Here is a 14,856-nt window from a genome sequence, read left to right on the forward strand (position 1 = left end):
CTACCAATATCTACAATACATATTGAACCCTTGCATTTTTTCTGGGGAATACATTCTACTGCATCTATTGTCAGTAAAACACTGTTCAATTCCTCACAAGTATATCTTTCGAATGCATTTACCTTGGTTAATTCTGGCATTTGGCTTTACAGTCTTGCTTGCACACACTCTAAAAATGTCCAATTTTCTTACAGCCATTACATTTCAATCCTTGAGCTGGACATCACAAATTGTTACCCACGTGAAATTTGGAACCACATCTATAACATGAAATAGAACTCTTTTATTCAACATTTCTCTTGAAATTGTTTTTGTTTGAAATAGCACACACATCCACACTATTGGTTTCATTCAGCAATGCTACTTGGGCATTACTCTTACCATCACCCATAAGTATTCTTGATGATGCCACTGAGCGCGCTATACTTTTAGCTATATCAACAACCTCTTTTTTGCATTTTTACAAGATACATTTTGTTCCTAAAATTTCTTATTTGTACAATTGAAAACACATTGCCCTCTTAAATACACAACAAGATCGCTACCATCTATCATTTAGCTGCTAAACCTCTTAACATAGCCAAATCATCCTCACAGTTTTGTCCCCCAGCTGCTTCCTTTTAAAGAAATTGTGTCTTTCTAACATGACAGACGGTTCATCAGAATACTGCTTATTCACACAAGCTAATGCTTCCCTATAAGGGTCTCAGAAATCTGAACAAACATTCCTCTATATCGCATGTAATTGCCTGGAGACCGTAAATAAAAGTAATTTAACACAGGTGTGCCAATCACCGTAATGATTGATAGTTCTTCAAATGCGATGATCGTAATCTAAGCCAACTCATTGAATGGATCCGAACAGGTAAAGATGGCCGCCACAACTTGGTTGTGCATCTTTTTAGGTTGAGCATAGCAGCACGCAAGCACTGCTTTTCCGATGTGTTGGTATGTATCTGGGCTTTTAACCACGCCCACCGCACGTCTATCACTATCACTTGTTCATGGGTTTGCCCTTCAAAAATCCTTCATTTTCATTGGTAAATGCTTTACGTTTGTCCCTCCTTGGGGCGGTTTAGTTAACGCTCGCTTATGTGAAACTGTATTACTTTTCATTTTCAATTTATGTGGCAAGAAAAGTCCTGTTAGGAGTTTACAATGCTAACAGCTCCAACTCGAGCAAATGAGAGACCCACTGCATTGCAAATGCTTGTTTGATGAAGTGTTGGGTTTGCAGCAGCTTGCAGTGCACTGGAAGTGAAGCACACAGAGAGCCTGGCTTTGAAAGAAGCTGCATGCAGCAGTGACAAGGCTCGAGCGCCAGAGAGAAGCATTTTAAACAGGGGCGTCTCCTCCATATGGATGGAGAAGCGTTACCCCCCCCCCCAAGAGGCAGAAGTTGCAAATCTTTGAGAACGTAAGGATTATAAATTATGTTTATCATCTTTTTCTTCTAAAAGGGGCAGGGCATTGGGGGTGACAAGCACTTGCGCATATGTGTTTGGCCGGCCGTCTTGGGCCGGCCAAACACACATGCACAGTAGGCTGTCTCCAACCATGTTGCTGGGCTGGAGAGAACCTGCACATGCTCCCAGTCTGCCTGAGAATGCCCTAGCTGGGCACTCCCAGCCAATCCTGACGCTGCTTTAAGCAGCGTCAGGATTGGCGCAGGGCTGGCTGGGAGCCTGTGCCTGCAGCAGAAGGCAGCAGAGAAGGAGGAGCGGCGCGCATCGAGTTAAGGTAAGTTTTTCCCCTCCCCGTCACGCCACACCCACCCCGCCCCTTTTAGGAGCTGAGAGCCGGGACTGATTTTAAATGAAAGTCTCAACAGAGACTGCACTCGGCAGGGTAGGAGCTGACTAAACCTGGCCAATCACATTGTGTGCAACCCCTGAATGTTAAGGAGCCTCCAATCTTAACAAGTGGCTTATGTCCTTAAGGATACTCAAACTTGTGTGTTGCAACATCACCTGCAATGTAACAGACTGAAAAGTAGTTTCTCCTGCTATCCTTATTTCAAACTTACTTTCAGTACTTAATTGCAGTACTTTGGTTGCGGTGTTTGCAAAAAGACAATGCGTTTATTTAGATAAAGACCTCAATCCAGTCTACCAGCACACATAAATCAATGGCAAGATGGGCACAATTTCAACCAAGATTTTTTTAAATAATAATCCAAACACTTGTGGAGCCGAGACTAGACTACGGAAAAACCTTACTAAAAGAAATACCAAATCTGAGTGTAGCTCCTCTGAAATTAGCCCTGTATTCAGCTGCTAAGAGGCTATGGGAAACAGAATGTTTAATCTCACCCCCCCCTTTCTTACTTCACTGAAATGGCTTATAGCTTTGCCTGAGTTACCACCAAATACAATGCCCAGCAAGTGATTGTTTACTTAGAAGCAGTGACAGAATCTAAGGAAGCAAAGTACTGAAACAATAATTCTCTGGAAGTGCTCCCAGGGGTTGGAACTTCTGTCATTAGGACAATCTTGTTTTATGACACCTTTAATAATGAACTGAAAATCCTAAGAAATAACTGAAAATCCTAATTTATAATTGTAAATCATCCTCTCTTACACTGGCTGAAACATGTGGAATGCCCTCTTTTTCAATTCATGTTTTGATGTCTGGATATATTAGCCTCTGTTCTTTCACTAAACACCTCTTATAATCCCTTATTCAACAAAAAAAAACAACGTTATAGTTAGCTTCATGCTTTACCAACACTAATCATAGAAATTCAGCAGCTATAATTATACTTATAGTTATACTTATGCCAAGAAACCTTAACTTGTGGCCTATAGTTACTTTCTTGCAGAAGTTATAGTTTCTTCAGACAAGTATAACTATGCCTGTAACTGCTGAATTTATATGGTTTTGTACGAGTAAAAAGTGAACCTAACTATAATGTCCCTGTAACATTTGTATTTATTTCAGTGAATTTCTATGTTTTTAATGCAAAGTAATATATAAATACCCTATGTTAATAAAACTACAACAGCACACGACCTTTGGGCGTCTGTTGCATGGGTTGATCGCAGGGCCTGGACAGACTCTGCTGCAAATCCCCTGCTTGCACCCATCCCCACGCTGTACTTGGCCAGTGACTTTGCACAGCACGGGTATGGTGTGTGAGAGTGTGAGGTTTATTTTCCATTTGGCTTTGGATCCGTGGATCCATTGTGGATTTGCACAGGGGGTTCACGCTGTGTGCCATGGTAAATCATTTGGATCAGCCAAAAAAAGGCAACCTTTTTCCCACGAGGGGTCCCTTAGAGACCCCTCCATGTGTCCTGTGGGGTCAAGATACCGCTATCCTGACCCGTTATGTGTGTTTTATTTATATTTTCTCCCTGGGGACCCAGCCAAGAATCAAAATGATGGCCCCAACTTTCCTTTCAGGTTGTGGCCAGCTAATCAGGGCAGGGCCTTGCTTTTTTCTCTGACTCATCTCTGTAGATATCTATATCTTTTCCTTTTAATAACTTTGTAATTACTGAACAGATTTACACCAAGTCATAAAAACACTATCTGAGGACCAAGATCTAGCGTTTTGCTAAATTTGGTGTAATGCCATTTATCTCTTTGGTATGTAGCTGTATCTAAAGATTGTAAATGCCCCATTGATAGAATGGGGCAAAAGTGGATCCCCCCCTTTCTTTCAGCCCCCGCTTAACGAAACACCCTGAACCTTTCCAGACAGCAGCTGAAGGTACCGGTACACCAGTTTTAAAAATGTTGTGAAGGTTCGTCAAACAGTGCCAAAGTTATTAGCAAAACAAAAACGCTTCTTCTATTGGAAAAGTTGGTCCTAACGATAACTACCTACTGGCTATCGCCAGTAGGTAATAAAGCAAGATGTCATAATTATACAGTATTTTATTACCATGTGGTACATTGTATATTTGTTTAATGTTACCATTTGTTACTTTATGCAAATGCTACTATGTAAAGCATTATATTAAAACCACGAAACAAATAATTAAACACATAAAGGGACATGATCACAGCATTCTCGGTGCACGCATGCAGAGTTATATCTTCCATTAGCCTCCCCTTGGACATTTTGAGCTTTCCCAGTGAAATTATGTATCTGCCCCAAACCTTGGGCTGCTTGCCAAAGGTCTGCAGATCACAGTAGCAAGAGGAGAGGAGCTGAGATCAGCTGGTAGAAGCACTCCCAGTACTTAAGATGGGTTTGTGCTTGCCTTCCTCCCCACAAGGACAGTACTAATCATGGCAGGAGGAAAATGAATATAAAACATGCAGGTTTACAGGCCCCCAGTGCAGATTTTGCAAAGGCAGGTACTATCTTGTCGGTCACCACACAAGTGGAGGCCAGTGTTGTTTGTTGATTTCTTTTCACTTTTTTGATCCGTCTGCTTGTAAATACCCATCTTTCCACCTTGGTGTTAAGTTTTAGTTTGCATGTCATGAAGGTGAAAGTATGGATAAAAAGTGAACCTAACTATAATGTCCCTGTAACCTTTGTATTTTTTTCAGTGAATTTCTCTGTTTTGAATGCAAAGTAATATAAATACCCTATGTTAACAAAACGTCAACAGCACATGACCTTTGGGTGTCTGTTGCGGGGGTTGGTCTCAGGGCCTGGACAGGCTCTGCCGAAAATCCCCTGCATGTCATGAAGGTGAAAGTGTGGCTTCCGACTGCAGATTGATTTCAGAATGGATTTTATTTATTAGGAAAACATAGTGATGAGCATATGCCGAGTACTCATGCGAAGCTTACGTTATGCTTTGTTGCACTACGCTTTGTGGATCAAGCTTGAAATGTACAATTGGTCTTGCACTTTGTCAGGAGTGAAGCTGTACTCTTACTTTTCTGATGGGAAATATTTGTCCTTGTGTAGAAAGCTCATCCTGTAATCCTCCCTAAAATGTTGGTAGTGTTGCTTAAACATTCTTACCCTGGATAGTAAATTATTCCTGCCACTGACAGGCGTAGCAACCTGTTTTACATCTTGGCAGAGAGGTTACTGTGTCGCAACGGTGACGGATATCCCGTCTGCCAAAATCTAAATCCCATTGTTTTCTATTGTATTCGGTGGACAGGCTTTCCATCACTGTTTCGATGGAGTAACCCCTCCACCAAGATCTAAATCAGGCCGTTAAACTCTGTTTCCGGAGTGCAAATGGTCATCAGTATTTTTGTGAATTCAGACAAATTAGTTTGTGAGTGCTCCAAAACTTTCTAGGACATCCCCGCCCTGGAACTCCTGCGAAATAAATTTTACTTATAGGTTACATTACAGCATACTGGCGTTATATGGTGCATTGCTAAATTCCTTTACAAATGCAAATTCATCTTTTGTGAAATACAGAAATGGATTTTCACTCATAAATCCAGCCATTTGCACAAGTACAGTGATTTTACTCCCACAACTGACCTTGTGGATTGGGCTTAGAAGCATCAGCATCTGACTTCATCATGCCATGATTGTAATTGTGCCTTTGTCTATTGTATTTGTACAAAGATGGCGGTTCATCAAATCTGTTTATTTATTATTCCCTGCTTCCCTCATAGTTCAATAAATAAAATGAGTTTTGTGGACTCACGCTGGATCTAATGGATGTGCTATGCATAGACATCAATTATCGATTATCAATCAGTTATGGGTTGCCCTTCGGTTCCTCTGGCACTGCCACTGGTACCCCTACAGCAGCAGGAATAAGAATTAAAGAGAGCTTTGATTTCCTTTCTGTAGGTCCCTCTCCTCGGTCTTACACAAGCCTACAAACAGGATAGCCAAATGTGCTACAACTGATCATTCCAGGGAGGGCATCAAGTGCTAAAGGATGTGTGATATAATGTTGCCACCCTAGCATTGTTGATTCCACATTCATGGTACTATGCATGTTTGGGTCACAAAAAACACTAAATAAGAGGCCTGCAAAATGAATTGGAAAGTAGCTGAATGGAAAGGACAGGATATACTCTGTTCCTCTGTTGCATATTTCCATTCCCTCTGTTTATTTGTTCTTGAAAGTGAAAAAGGAAGAGCATACATTTTTGCAAGCATTTCGCTACTGGTGTAAAGATGCCTCATGTTCAAATCATAAAAATCATAGTACATTGTTGCCATTTGTTTTTAGGTCTGGCTTGACAGGTCAGATGTCGCTTTACCTTATGTGATCAGCCCCCCCCAACAAAAAAAACAGAGTAGTCCTGAAGGGAGAGACTTAGGCTACACTCTCATGTTGGTGTCTCTAAGTGCAGAATTTGATTGACATGAATGTGTGTACTTGCACTGAAATGAGTGCTTGTATTGCACTTTTTGGCTGGTGGTAAAGTTTATACTCAATACAACAGGACTGAGTTAGTTATGGTGGCTGTTTATTATGAAACTTAATAAAAAGAAAGTAGGCCTGACATATCTATTGTGAAAAGCATATGTTAATGTTAATTCAAGTGAAGATTAATTGTTATTACTCTGAATAGATTAGGGTTTTGTTACATGGAATTTCGTAAAATACTGTAGTAGGCAACAGTTTTGGTGTTGGTTACCCCCAAGCCCAACTGTGGATGTAGAAGATTTGCTCTATGAGAATCCTTGTTCACCCCTCCTAGGAAAGAGAGCATTTTGTTTAGCCAACTGTAATTTTCTATACCTTTGTAATTTTATACCCTGTGTGCCTGATGGTTGTTTTTTGTGGGAAACCTTACATCGAAACAGCAGGCCCTGCTGGTTATGGTGATAAGCTATAGGCCTGATTGATGCATTGGAAAACGTTATGCCTGATGCAATAGGTTAGATTATTTATTGTGAAAAGCATTTGTTAAAGCCAGTAAGATGTTAACAGTAGGTTATTATCACATTGTGTTACATGCTGCAGACAGATATTTTGTTACATATAGTTTCACAGATTATCAAGGTAGACAAGAGTTTTGATGTTGACCTTTAAAAACAATAAAACCTTTTGAAATTAAAACAACAATAGACAATGTAGAATACGATTTCAAGACAAAATCGCTGCTGTTTATTTTCAGCATTGAAAGCATATGCTGACTGTATTTGGATTGCAGCCCATTATTTTCTATTTGTATTTTTTTGATTTATCTTGTATACGATGTTGGGTTTGTATTTCATTGCTGTTGTGTCAAAGGGTGAATGCAAGAATGAGTCAATGGATGAAGGAGTCAATGCACAAACAAAAATTTAGTGACCAAGTGCATATAGGAGGACTCACTGAGTGCCTTAACCCATCAGTGACACAAAAGGTTGTTTCCATCCTAAGATAGACATACTATTGCCCCAAGCAGATAAGCCCATCACAGGATTTATAGATCTCCACTGGCTTTAGGCTGGAGAGGGGTTGTGTTGGAAATGGCCCTTTCTGCAGGGTTATCCCCAAACATTTTTGTCTTTCTCTTCCTATTTTTTGTACCCTTGATTTGTTCGCCTTTGGACTCTCAGCACTTTACCACTGCTGATCAGTAGTAAAGTGCATGTGCTTCTCGCCTAAAACATGGTAACATTGGTGTTTCCACAACTGGCATATTTCATTTACTTGTAAGTCCCTTGTAAAGTGGTATGCCATATACCAAGGGCCTGTAAATTAAATTCTACTCATGGCCCGTGTTAGAAATGGGGTCTTTGGTTGACAGTCAGGTTACCCCCTGTTCAAGCAAGGACCCTCACTCTAGTTAGGATAAAAGAGAATCACCCTCAGCTAACCCCTGCTTACCCCCTTGGTAGCTTGGCAGAGCAGTAGGCTTAACCTCAGAGTGCTGGGCGTAAAGTATTTGTACCAACACACACAGTAACTTAATGAAAACACTACAAAATGACACTACACCAGTTTAGAAAAATAGGAAATATTTATCTAGACAAAACAAGACCAAAACGACAAAAATCCAACATACACAAGTCAAGTTATGATTTTTTAAAGGTTTAAAATAAAAAGAGTCTTTAGGTAGTTGTAACAACACACTAGCGCTGCTAGCGTGAAAATGTACCTGGTTTGCGGCAAAAATAACCCCGCACGGGCGGTGTGCGTCGAAAATAACCCTGCACGGGTATATGCGTCGAAAACAGCTCGGCACGGCGAGGCGCGTCGAAAAAGCCAGCCACGCGACGGTCCGAAAGTCCCGCGGCGCTGGTTGCGATCTCTCAGCCTTCGTCAGCGATGCTGCGCGTCGTTTCTCCTGCTCCGGGCGTCGATTCTCCGGTCGCGTTTCCTGCGGCGTCGTTTCTCAGCTGCGGAGTCGGCGTCGCGTCGTTTTCTCAGCCGCGATCGGATTCGCGTCGATCTTTTCTCCGCACGGCGCTCGGTGCGTGTATTTTTGTCCTTAGGCTGCCAGCCTCTCCTTTCAGGGTCCCAGGAACTGGAAGGGCACCACAGAGCAGAGTAGGGGTCTCTCCAGAGACTCCAGGTGCTGGCAGGAAGAAGTCTTTGCTATCCCTGAGACTTCAACAACAGGAGGCAAGCTCTACATCAAGCCCTTGGAGATTTCTTCTTCAAGATGGAAGGCACACAAAGTCCAGTCTTTGCCCTCTTACTCTGGCAGAAGCAGCACTGCAGGAAAGCTCCACAAAGCACAGTCACAGGCAGGGCAGCACTTGTTCCTCAGCGATCAGCTCTTCTCCAGGCAGAGGTTCCCCTTGATTCCAGAAGTGTTTCTAAAGTTTGTAAGTTTGGGTGCCCTTCTTATACCCATTTTAGTCTTTGAAGTCACCTTCCTTCAAAGGGGACTCACACCTTCTTGTGAAATCCTGCCTTGCCCAGGCAAGGCCTCAGACACACACCAGGGGGCTGGAGACAGCATTGTCAGAGGCAGGCACAGTCCTTTCAGATGAGAGTGACCACTCCACCCCTCCCTCCTAGCAGAGGTGGCTAATCAGGAAATGCAGATCACACCCCAGCTCCCATTGTGTCACTGTCTGGTGTGAGGTGAAAAACAACCCAACTGTCAAACTGACCCAGACAGGGAATCCACAAACAAGGCAGAGTCACAGAATGGTTTAAGCCAGAAAAATGCTCACTTTCTAAAAGTGGCATTTCCAAACGCACAATCTCAAAATCAACTTTACTAAAAGATGTATTTTTAAATTGTGAGTTCAGGGGTCTCAAACTCCACCTGTCCATCTACTCTCTAGGGGAATCTACACTTTAATCATATTTAAAGGTAGCCCCCATATTATCCTATGAGAGAGACAGACCTTGCAACAGTGAAAACGAAATTGGCAGTATTTCACTGTTAGGACATATAAACCACATTACTATATGTCCTACCTTATCCATACACTGCACCCTGCCCTTGGGGCTACCTAGGGCCTACCTTAGGGGTGCCTTACATGTAAGGAAAGGGAAGGTTTAGGCCTGGCAAGTGGGTACACTTGCCAAGTCGAATTTACAGTGTAAGAATACACACACAGACACTGCAGTGGCAGGTCTGAGACATGATTACAGAGCTACTTATGTGGGTGGCACAACCAGTGCTGCAGGCCCACTAGTAGCATTTGATTTACAGGCCCTGGCACCTCTAGTGCACATTACTAGGGACTTACTAGTAATTCAAATATGCCAATCATGGATGAACCACTTACATACAATTTAAACAGGAGAGCATATGCACTTTAGCACTGGTTAGCAGTGGTAAAGTGCTCAGAGTGGAAAAGCCAACAGCGACAGGTCAGAAAAAAATAGGAGGCAGGAGGCAAAAAAGTCTGGGGATGACCCTGCATAAGCAAAAGTCCAACACGACCCCCTACCAGCCTAAAGCCAGGGGAGAACAATCAATACCTTGATGTACTTCCCTGATTGGGGCGATAGAACAGGGACCCAGGCCCACAACAGCAGGGGCATGTTCCAGTTCTACGCCTTCCTGACTCCAGTTGGATCCCTCTGTCCATACTCTCAGGGCCCACTAAGCTAACCCATGGGGAACCCTTCTCCACATCTACAGACTCCATCTGTGCAACACCTAACTTTACTTTGCTCACAGATGTATTGCAATGGGCAGATAGTACCACCAGGGCCAACACAGTGGTGTTGCCCACTCCACCCCCGGGGTGTGACTCTCGCCCTCCCCCCCCCAGGGGCAACTCTGTCCACCAGGACAGCAAGCCACAGTGGCCCCAGACAACTGTCAGGGATGAGAGCCCGACCTCAGGCCTCTCTAACCACTGTGACTGTGGCGAGTGGGGGGTGGTAGCCCCAGGTGCCTGGCACTCTTTGACCACTCTCTCTTCCACCAGGTCAGAGAAGACAACCTGACCCTGGTCCTCCCCTCTGGGGCTCTGTACCCTCCCTGCAGAAGCGGCACCCCCAGAGTCAAAAACTGTCAGGGTGCTTGTAGAAGCAGTCCTGCACAATTCTTCCATCAGTGCAGGGATGTTAACCTGCAACTGATCCTCCAACCTGGGGTCTGTACCTTCAGGTTGGACCAGGGCCAGGGGTGAGGCTTCCCTCCCCCTGCCCTCTCTTCTGGGGTCCTGAACCACCCAACTAGGAGTGACCCCCCCAGAAGACAACATGGTAGGGGCACTGTTAGCAGTAGCCCCTTCCTCCAGGTCAGGGGGGACACCCTTAACCTGGCCTCCCAATCCAGGGCCTGTACCCACAGACTGGATCACTGCCTGGCAAACCAGGACTTCTTGGGGGGCATACCTACCCCCTACCAGGTCAGAGTTTACCCTCTGAACCTGGTCATCCAACCCAGGGTCACCACCCTGCGGTTGAACCACTGCCTGGCACACCAGGACTTCCTGGGGAGCACACTTACCCCCCATCAGGTCAGAGTTTACCCCCGGAACCTGATCATTCAACCCAGAGTCACCACCCTGCGGTTGAACCATTGCCTGGCGCACCAGGACTTCCTTGGGAGCACACGTACTCCCCATCAGGTCAGAGTTTACCCCCTGAACCTGATCATCCAACCCAGAGTCACCATCCTGCGGTTGAATCATTGCCTGGCGCACCAGGACTTCCTGGGGGGCACACCTACCCCCCACAAGGGAAACACTTTCCCCAAGGGCCATACAAGAGTCTGGCTGGCGCAGGTCTCCTGACCTCTGCCCATCTGACAGAGTCTGGATTCCCCCCAGCCCAGAAATGGTCTCACCAAGGTCATTCCTGGGGGGCTCTGCACTCAGAGCTGACCCCTGACCCTCCAGGTTCTCCACTGGGGTCCGCAACCCCCCCTCAACCCTCTGTCTGGACTTCTGCAACCCCTCACTAGGAGTGGTACTGCCAGACACCAGAACTGGTGGGACGCTGGCTACAGCCGCCCCCCCAAGTTCTCCTGACACTGTGGGGTCTCCCTCAACAAAGGGCCCTATGGTACAGGCTAGGCTCCCCTCCTGGGGTTCCCGCAGGGAACCCTCCAGGACCTGGGACCGGATCTCGGGCACCTTGGGCCTCAACCCATCCCCATTCCCTCTCCTCTGAGACTGGACATGGGGTCCCTCACCCATCCCACTACACTGGGACCTACCTGGGACGCTACAATCCTTCCCTACCTCACCTGGTTGGGAACTACCTAGACCACTCCTCTCAGGAGCACCCCCAAATGCCTCTTCAGACTCTCTGGTACTCACCCAGAAGTCTGCCTCCATTGTAAGCTCCCTGGGGTCAGAGAACTCACACTCCACCTGGTGTTGGCATAGCTCTGGAAAATAAGGACTAGACATATGCTCTCCAGCAATTACATCACTCAGCCCCTCACATGAATTAACCAAAGTACCCTTCACCCAACCATCCAGTGACTCTGCTTTGAAAAAGCACCCCACATCACCCTCTAGAGACTGGTGAGACAGTACCTGACTGTCCCTGACACTCAACCCACACTCTTCTGGGATGTTTTCACACTCCATAACCAGGACTTCTACCTGGGGGGAACCCCTCTCCCTGTCACTCTCAACTAGAGTCAGTAGAGTGTCCCTCCCACCAGTAGGAATATGACTCCCCATGCCAGTTCCCCAATCCACCTCAGGGACCCTGTGCATCACTGGAGCTACCTCATACCCCTGAACCTCCTGGCGTGTGTTAACTCCCTCCTTCAAGTAGGGCACCACATCTCTGGGCATGTGCACTTCTTCAGCAGTACTGGATACAAGATTTTTGCTGCCACCATCTGAACTGGACTCAGCCCTCATGGCCTCCAGCTTCAGCTCTTCACAGCTCAGCTCTTGAGCTGCAATCCTTTCTTTTTCTAGGACTAAGGCTCTCTCCTCCTCAGCCCTCTCAAGCTCTGCATCTAGCTCTTCCAGACTCCGGATTCGAGCTAGGAGCCACTCATCTCTTTCTGTTTCCTCCTCCTCAGAGTAGTTATCCTCCTCCTCAGAGTAGTTATCCTCCTCAGACTCATTTGGTGGTGTTGCCTGACAACGTTTCAATTCATACTGAAACAGGGCTGACTCAAGATCCTCCCTTCTGGATTTCCTGTTCACAGCCAGTCCCCTTTCCATGCAGAATGCTTTAAGCTGCCACTTTTTATACATAAATAGGTGCCAGAAATTGACTTCCATTCTGCAAAGGCTTCACAACCCAAAAACAAAGTCCAAAAATATTATCAATACTTCCAGGAGGACATCAGAGAACAAAAAGCAGAATCACAAGACAAGTAGTATGTGGTCACGTAGTGGTCTGAGATCAAAACAGTAGTGTACACTTAATTACTGTATGTCAAGTACAAATACAAGTCCAATCCCGACCGCTGGTCACCAATGTTAGAAATGGGGTCTTTGGTTGACAGTCAGGTTACCCCCTGTTCAAGCAAGGACCCTCACTCTAGTTAGGATAAAAGAGAATCACCCTCAGCTAACCCCTGCTTACCCCCTTGGTAGCTTGGCAGAGCAGTAGGCTTAACCTCAGAGTGCTGGGCGTAAAGTATTTGTACCAACACACACAGTAACTTAATGAAAACACTACAAAATGACACTACACCAGTTTAGAAAAATAGGAAATATTTATCTAGACAAAACAAGACCAAAACGACAAAAATCCAACATACACAAGTCAAGTTATGATTTTTTAAAGGTTTAAAATAAAAAGAGTCTTTAGGTAGTTGTAACAACACACTAGCGCTGCTAGCGTGAAAATGTACCTGGTTTGCGGCAAAAATAACCCCGCACGGGCGGTGTGCGTCGAAAATAACCCTGCACGGGTATATGCGTCGAAAACAGCTCGGCACGGCGAGGCGCGTCGAAAAAGCCAGCCACGCGACGGTCCGAAAGTCCCGCGGCGCTGGTTGCGATCTCTCAGCCTTCGTCAGCGATGCTGCGCGTCGTTTCTCCTGCTCCGGGCGTCGATTCTCCGGTCGCGTTTCCTGCGGCGTCGTTTCTCAGCTGCGGAGTCGGCGTCGCGTCGTTTTCTCAGCCGCGATCGGATTCGCGTCGATCTTTTCTCCGCACGGCGCTCGGTGCGTGTATTTTTGTCCTTAGGCTGCCAGCCTCTCCTTTCAGGGTCCCAGGAACTGGAAGGGCACCACAGAGCAGAGTAGGGGTCTCTCCAGAGACTCCAGGTGCTGGCAGGAAGAAGTCTTTGCTATCCCTGAGACTTCAACAACAGGAGGCAAGCTCTACATCAAGCCCTTGGAGATTTCTTCTTCAAGATGGAAGGCACACAAAGTCCAGTCTTTGCCCTCTTACTCTGGCAGAAGCAGCACTGCAGGAAAGCTCCACAAAGCACAGTCACAGGCAGGGCAGCACTTGTTCCTCAGCGATCAGCTCTTCTCCAGGCAGAGGTTCCCCTTGATTCCAGAAGTGTTTCTAAAGTTTGTAAGTTTGGGTGCCCTTCTTATACCCATTTTAGTCTTTGAAGTCACCTTCCTTCAAAGGGGACTCACACCTTCTTGTGAAATCCTGCCTTGCCCAGGCAAGGCCTCAGACACACACCAGGGGGCTGGAGACAGCATTGTCAGAGGCAGGCACAGTCCTTTCAGATGAGAGTGACCACTCCACCCCTCCCTCCTAGCAGAGGTGGCTAATCAGGAAATGCAGATCACACCCCAGCTCCCATTGTGTCACTGTCTGGTGTGAGGTGAAAAACAACCCAACTGTCAAACTGACCCAGACAGGGAATCCACAAACAAGGCAGAGTCACAGAATGGTTTAAGCCAGAAAAATGCTCACTTTCTAAAAGTGGCATTTCCAAACGCACAATCTCAAAATCAACTTTACTAAAAGATGTATTTTTAAATTGTGAGTTCAGGGGTCCCAAACTCCACCTGTCCATCTACTCTCTAGGGGAATCTACACTTTAATCATATTTAAAGGTAGCCCCCATATTATCCTATGAGAGAGACAGACCTTGCAACAGTGAAAACGAAATTGGCAGTATTTCACTGTTAGGACATATAAACCACATTACTATATGTCCTACCTTATCCATACACTGCACCCTGCCCTTGGGGCTACCTAGGGCCTACCTTAGGGGTGCCTTACATGTAAGGAAAGGGAAGGTTTAGGCCTGGCAAGTGGGTACACTTGCCAAGTCGAATTTACAGTGTAAGAATACACACACAGACACTGCAGTGGCAGGTCTGAGACATGATTACAGAGCTACTTATGTGGGTGGCACAACCAGTGCTGCAGGCCCACTAGTAGCATTTGATTTACAGGCCCTGGCACCTCTAGTGCACATTACTAGGGACTTACTAGTAATTCAAATATGCCAATCATGGATGAACCACTTACATACAATTTAAACAGGAGAGCATATGCACTTTAGCACTGGTTAGCAGTGGTAAAGTGCTCAGAGTGGAAAAGCCAACAGCGACAGGTCAGAAAAAAATAGGAGGCAGGAGGCAAAAAAGTCTGGGGATGACCCTGCATAAGCAAAAGTCCAACAGCCCGCAACACTGATTGTGCCGCCCACTTGAGTAGCTCTG

Source organism: Pleurodeles waltl, chromosome 7 (genome assembly GCF_031143425.1).
Source record: "Pleurodeles waltl isolate 20211129_DDA chromosome 7, aPleWal1.hap1.20221129, whole genome shotgun sequence".
Taxonomy (NCBI): Eukaryota; Metazoa; Chordata; class Amphibia; order Caudata; family Salamandridae; genus Pleurodeles; species Pleurodeles waltl.